The following is an 8,179-nucleotide window of genomic DNA, read 5'->3' on the forward strand; positions in this document are numbered from 1 at the left end:
ATATTTTTTTATCTAAAAATTATGTTTTGTATAATAATATAAAAATATTTATAATGTAAAAAAAAAATATCTTTTAAAAAAATATAAATGATAACTTTTAAAATACACTAAAATATATTTTTTAAATTAAAAACATCTTTTCCAATAACACCAAAACAAGCTCTAATAAAAGTTAATCATTCTTCTCCCACGCAAATTACTCTAATTTACAATCCAGATTAGCTGTTTCTTAATATAAATAAATCTAAAATATGCCCTTAGCTTGTATGTGTTGACTGATTGATGACACTGATGAAGTTATCTAAACTTTGAGAAAAACAAAAAACAATAATATGGTTTTTGAATTGAATAATATAATATTTGATTGAGTGGAGGCTAATAAGTCCATAGTAAGTCACGAAGGCACTTTTTTGTTTAGAGTCTCTATCACGTCCTTCTCACGTGACTTTCCCTGCCACTTAGGGCACCGCCCTCCTTCACTACTTTTTTGTCTCTATTCCAACCCTTCAAAACCTTGGATCATTATCACTAACTATGTTTTCTCCTATTCAAATAGTTAGGTTATTGTTTCTAATTTTGACTTACAAATTTATCATAATTAGAATTTAGAATTACTAATGATAGTGACCATCAGCGTGACAACTTGTATTTTCTCTAAAATTAAAGAGGAAAAATGTTTAGGTTTTTTTAATGTATTTTAATTTTTTTCATAATTTCTGAAAAAAGTATTCTTCTATTAATGATGTATATTATTATCACTTAAATCTCTTATATTATTATATTATTTTTACTATTCCAAAAAATTAAGTAAATAAAAAATACATTAATAATTTATTTTTAATGCATCTTCTCAGGTAAGAATTTTTTTTAAAACTATAAGTTTTTAATTTTTTTATTTATCTTCTGTTGAACTTTTTTTCTTCTAAAAATTAACAAATATTAAACTCTAGATATTTTGATCATAGAAGATTACTAATACTATGTTACGAAATTATTGAAAAAATTTCAGTTGGTAATAAAAAGAGATATATAAATAATTAATTATATCTATAAACATTTTCAATGTATAGTTTATTAGTTTTTTTATACATCTCTATTAAAGGTAATTTCACCATCACTTATAGTTAATTTATGCGTTTGTTGTTATTAATTATATAATTATATGTAAAAGTTGCTAGTTTCCAATAAAAAAATAAAGTACTATAATGCGAAAACTAATTAATAATAATGTATATTATAGTATATGCAAGCTGCTGCACACTTTGGAGAATAACTTTTGATTAAAAATAAAATAATGAGAATTTATGGGACTGCATTGAAATGAATTAATATTATTTGCCCACATACTAGGCAGCACTACGACATTATATTAATATTTTAAAGGCAAATTAAATTTACTAATTAATTAGTAATTTTAGTTAGGCCACACTAATGAAATTGCTATACCTTATCTTCATGATAATATATATAATGCAATATTGATTTCAAGGGTTCGTTGGCTTGTTTGCCATTAATGGATGATATCAAAATATATAACACTACATCAAACATTATATGATTAGACATTCAACATATCTAAAAAGAATATATCTGAATCATCATTATTGTACTTGTTTTCTATCCTCTACTAGAGTTCAATAATTTAACAATTTTCGTTTTAAGAAAGGAATATTGCTCATATCCAAAAAGAAAATTATAGTCTAGGAGTATTACTATAACAATTGGATTGGAAACTTAGCACTATTATCTAATTTCATGTGGCATTTGTTTCTTGAAAATAAGGTCTCAAACTAACCTTTTCACAGTAAAAAATTAATATTAAATCAATTTTTAGTTATGGTAGATGATAGGAACCAAATTAGTTTGGTAAAAGTAGTTAGAGAACCTTTAAATTTTGATAATTTTTACTAAGATATAGATAATACAAACTAAAAAAAGTGTTAATTACGAAAAAAAATCTACTGAATTAAAAAAAATCTAATAAAAAAATAAAAAAATGTTTGTGGCGGTTTTTAAAACCATTGCAAAAGAAGATAATGAAAATGTTAACTACGATTTTGGTATCTAGGGTATAGGTTGAAATTTTTTTCGTTTTCAACCTTTTTTTTCATATAAAATCATCCTAAGGTTTAATTTAGTTTTAGAATTGTCCTTATCTTAGGAAACAAAATCGTATGGAGGTAACAGCGAAAGTGGAGATAGAGGTGAATCGTGAACAACTTCTTATTCTTCTTTTCTCCCATTTGCAAGAGCAGAAACTTATTTTTTTTATTTTTTTTATTTTATAATTTTTTTTGTTATTTGTAATTTGATCCAAAATTTTAAAATTTATATAAAAAAACAATTTTAAAATTTGATTTTAAACTCTAGAGATAATTTTGTATGCAAAAAAAATTAGAAACAAATTTTTTTTTGACTTATACCTTAAAAACTAAAATCGAATTTAAACCTAATAAAACGAGTGATAGTTACAAGTTGTCGCAATACAAACGCTAAATGTTTACACTCTGTTAAAATTTTGTAGTAGTAAAAAATTATCACTACAAAATAAATAATTTTAAATTAAAATAATAATGCAGCGATTTTAAATTACCGCAAAATAAATTTAAAATTTCTAATAATAGATTTACAGTAAATTTCTATTCTGCGGTCATTTTATTCACAATTTGTTAAAATTTTCATTAACTGTTTTGCAATATCCAATATTGAATTGACTGTCTAATCTTTATTTTTTTATTTTACAGCAGTAAAAAATGACCGTAAACATTACTACAATCCAATTTTAAAACCGTCGTTATCTATCGCTACTTGTGTAGTGATTGGAACTAGCTAGGGTATAGAATTTGATCATCTATAGTTTAATTTATAATAAGCACCTTCAAGAATGTTATGTCAACAGTGACATACTATATATATATAGTTGAAAAAGAACACTAATAATTAAGAGAATAAATTTGAGTATATTTAAATATGATTGGTTTTGTCATGAATAATAAAATATGCGAAAATATTCATAGGATATATATCAAATAGAATTGATCATAATTGTGGGATTAAGTATGAGTAATTTTGTAGGAAGGTGACACATGGCAAGTTGTGGGTGAATGTTTTTTGAAGTGCCATACCAACCGTCCACCACCATATGCTAATCATAGATAGCTCCTAATCGTTTGTAACCACAAAACCAAACAAGGTCTTATATGGGGGGCCACATTTGTTTTTGTCCACAACTATGTATATTACATAATCTTCATTGCATTATTATTTGACCATATATGTATGTATTTCGCCACAAACCACCTTGAGGAAAGTTCACTTTAATCCTATTCACTTTACTCAAATTACAAATCCATACCACATGGTATGCATTTGCCAAGGAAAAATAATGTTTAATCCACATTTTATATATGAATTTAATTTTGATATATAACTAGTGTAACGTAATTTTACACGTGTATCTAATTACATAATATCACATCAATAAAAATAATTATATTTTATATTAACAACATAAAATAATTATATTAACAACATCAATAAAAATAATTATATTTTATATTTTATAATTTTACGACTGCATAAAATGTTTAATACTATCAGTAATTCATTCAATTACGTAACATTATATCAGTAAAAATAATTCTTTTACATTGATCAAGTGAATGACAAATCATCTAAAAAACGGATGTAATTGCACGACGATATAAAACACTTTATACTACCAATGTATCAAAATTATTATACTCTTCCTATATAAAGTTTTGTATAAGTCAGAGCACCTATTTGTTAGTTTTATTTATTTTAATATTTTGGATCTCACAGTTTTTTTATTGATAATAGAAATAATAGTAAAATTTATCCATACTCATTCATTAAAACGTGCTAAAAAAAATTCACATCTTTGTAAGTGATGTTTCATTTTTGTTTCTTATATACTTACCCTGTACAATAGCTTGTGTATTTGCTTACTCATTTAAGGCATAAGTTAATACATACTCATATACATACAGTAGTAACCTAGCCTTAGGTTATTCTATTTTAAACATAACAAAATTAGATAGAAAACTTAGGTTTATTCTAAATTTTCCTACCATCAAGAATTTTTTTTTTATATAAATAATGGTGGAATAATCACTTGTACACATATGATTTTTGGTATATTGATTTCCAAAAGAGAGTACAAGAATAATGCAAGGACGATTTCTGAAGTTATAGTTATAATTAACAATGAAAACTATCAAGCTAAGGAAGCTTCAAAGAAATTTGGCTAATCCAGTACAATAACTCACTTCATTTTATTTTTTCAAAAATGACATTTAAACAATAAACAAAAGTTTCTTAGGTGTTTTAAGAGTAAGTAGGAGTCTTTGTTTTATTTTATTCATGTAATATATCAGCAATGTTGGAAAGCTAGAGAAGAGTTGGTTATTAAGAATATAAATTTTTAAATTTTTAAATTTAATTTTTAATAATAAAAATAAGTAAATAACTCATATTACTAATGTGACACAACATAATAAATAAAAAATATGAAGTTCCATAATGATCGATAAAAAGAACAAAATATATACTTTACAAAAAATATAAAAATATGCATCTTTTTTGTGGACACATTTTAATAAGTGAATATAAAACTTTTGTTATTATTTTTTTAGAGATATAACAATTTATAGTACTTTCTCTTATTAATTTAATCTTTTGAGAGAAGTGATTAATAAAATTTTGAGAGTCAGAGGATATTTATTTTGACAATATCTACATGTGAATAGATTAAACTATTAAAAACAACTCTCACATACTCTTAAAACACTTAAAAAATTCTTCTCCTAAAAAATATATATACATTCTCAATTTTTTACCTCTTAGTCTTTTTTTTTTTTCCATATTTTTAGAATTTGAATTCGTTTGTATTAAACAAGAGATAAATTTATCTACTACTCAACTAATCCGATGTAAATATATTTCTGCATGAATTGAACTTATATGTTGAGAAAAAAAAAAGATTTGGTATATGAGAAGGACAATAGTATCAATTAATTAACATTACATTATACATAATATTGACAGATTCAAGTAATGATTCGTCAATTAATTAAATAAAACAACTTATTAACAAAGAATAGCCTTATCACAAATTGTGCATGCATGTTATGCATACTTTAATTTATTAGAACAAAAACTTACACATCATATCTTTGATGGCACTTACAAAATTCCAAAACCTTAACTTCCCTCTTGTGCTGGTAATCTTGGTTTTGAAAGCAATATACCTCAATGCCTCAAAGTATGGAGGTCTCTCTCCAACCCAGCAAATAAAAACAGCAAACAGAATTTCATTCAATCATATATAGACTCGAATCCGCAACCTCTTAGACGAGTATGGTGGAGAGCTTATATCATTTGAACTATAACTTATTGGCCACATTGCTTTAAAACTTCTTATTACAAAATATAGAAGAATTATCATTAACGGATCCATAATATAAAAATGTATTCAAATTATTTAGTGACCTGTATTAAAGATATAAATTATCGTTAAACTTTTAAGTTTTAAAAAAATTGATATATATAATAATGAAATCATTTCTTTTATATTTTTGAATTGATAAAAAAAAGCATTTGAATAGTTATATTTTCAATTTCACTAAATTTAAATTTTTGTAAATAATATTTGATAAAATAAAAGACAAGAATAATTCATTTATACTAAATAAACAATAAGGATTTTAAAGCAATTTTTCCCTTTTTTGAATTCAAATACGAAGCCTTTGAGATGAAAATTCATGTGCAGTTATATTTATGTGAAATTGATAGATAAAAATTATTAGATGATTTGATAAATTTAATTAAATTATCATTTTTTTTGCTTATGGTATCTCCTAACCGGACAGGTCAAAAACTATTTCGTCGTGGATCGAAGCTCCCTTTAAGAGTCTGTCGTTGGCTAATAGGTTGCTGCATGCACAATACAAAATTCGAACTCTTAATACTTACTTAAGTGGATGAGTGAGCTAACTATTCGACCAACCCAAATTAATTACTAAATTGTCATCTAATGACTCTCAATTATCAAATACAACTACATATAAATTTTCGCAAACTTTCTAGTAAAAGATCATATTGATCTATCATCATCATGTTGACCAATCTCCCATATTTATAAGGACTACTTAATTAGCCGGCAAATAGAGGCATGAGAAGCCACTAGGCATATATAAGGTTAAAACTATTCATTAATACAAAAAGCTTATTGCTCCTTCATGTCATGGTCGAACTTAGCTTACTCCTTGATAGACACTCTCTTCATCAACATGCCTCCAAATTTTGATAGAATTGCAAGGAAAAATGAGGAAAACAACAAAATCGTTACATGTTTGACACGTGTACGACAATGTAGCTTAACTTGGCGTTCATGGAAGCTAATAATTAAGGACCATGATATTATATATGATGTTTCATTCATGTATGGTTGTTTGTTCTGTGCTTATCAACTTGTATCAAAATGTTTTAATAATTATATATATATAGCAATTGACATAATTGAACGAACAGAATTGAATTATAACTTTGAGATAATAATCAAATGTGTTTTAAATAATAATGGTCAGCCTTGCATTGAGTCCTTGACTAATAACGACTATATGTAACTTTTGTCCTAGTAGTAATATATAAACACGATGCTAGATTGGCTTATTTAATTTAAACCAATTAAAGATTGATTATTGCGTTAAAATTTTTCTTGACGAGTTTTTATTAACAACAATGCTAGAGAACCAACTCTATATAAGCCAAGAATCAGTCAACTGGTAAATTAGAGGCACCGATGACTTTAACCGGATGTTGCTATTGATAGGCACACGGATATTTCTTTTTCTTGTAAATTAGATGGTTTTGGATATGATTTCTATGTTTTGTGTTACGCACTAATAAAACATAATTAATTATATATGGAACCAACTAATGAATGATCAAAACATCTGTTCTGTGATTCTCTTCTAACACTAGCGTATCTTCCCTCATGTTTTGAACGTGGTCAACAATAATTTAAAAAATAAATTAAATTATAAATTAATAAAACTAATTATAATTAATTATATTGTTCTATTCTTAGCTGATTATTAGTTAGTTCCATATATTTTTTCTTTTATTAATTATATTGTTGGCTTATGTATCTTTTACAAAATAGAATGGATGTTTAAGTTCAATATTTTTGTAACTTTATGAAGTAATTGAGGAATCTATACTTTCCGTTTTAGATATTATCATGTATTATTGGATTATAAAACTTGATAATAAAACAATAGTATATGATTCATTGTGATTTGAGTCACTATATATACATATTTTGAGAGAAAGATTCACACTATAGTTTTATTAACGGCTAATAAATTTATCACTCATTCTTCAAAGAGATTAGATATAAAATATTATCCTCCAATCATTTGATTCATATGATAATTATGAGATTCAAACGAAATACACGTGTAGTTATATTTTATAAATAATGCTAGATAACCAAAAAATATTATTATTTTTAGTTAGTATTTAATTAACAATAATTTATATATACTCATATTTACATATATTTTGTATATAAAAAGTATATAATTTTTATCTATATTTATTAAAATTTTATATGCGTGAATCAATACAATTTATACTTATAAATTAATATAATGATAATTTAATATTTATATTAGTTAAATAATAACAAAAATATTAAAAATTGCTGATCTCTAAAAATTTTTCATATTTTATTTGGTATTCCAAATCTTTAGTAATAGATATGTAATTTCAAACATATTGAATAGGAATGAAATATTTCTTACATGAGTTAGGGTAGTGATATTAGATATAGGAAGGAATTTTCTAGTTAGATCAACATCTTTTCCAATTTTGATAAGATCAAATGAAATTTAATTAGGACAAATCAAACCATGACACTTGATAAAAATCAAATAAATACTAAGTAATAAAAAAAGTAGTCTAACTGTAATATATAACTTTTAATTTAGCCACAATAACAATGAATCCTACAAATAAACATTATTGGAAAATTAAATATAATGATGAGCTCCTAAAATGTTCTCAAAGAAATGCATGAGGGTAGTTTGGGAATAGGAGTCTTAAATTAGTTGCCCTTTATAAGAGGGTGATTGAACCACATGATGATGGGGCA

Source organism: Arachis duranensis, chromosome 2, assembly GCF_000817695.3.
Source record: "Arachis duranensis cultivar V14167 chromosome 2, aradu.V14167.gnm2.J7QH, whole genome shotgun sequence".
Taxonomy (NCBI): Eukaryota; Viridiplantae; Streptophyta; class Magnoliopsida; order Fabales; family Fabaceae; genus Arachis; species Arachis duranensis.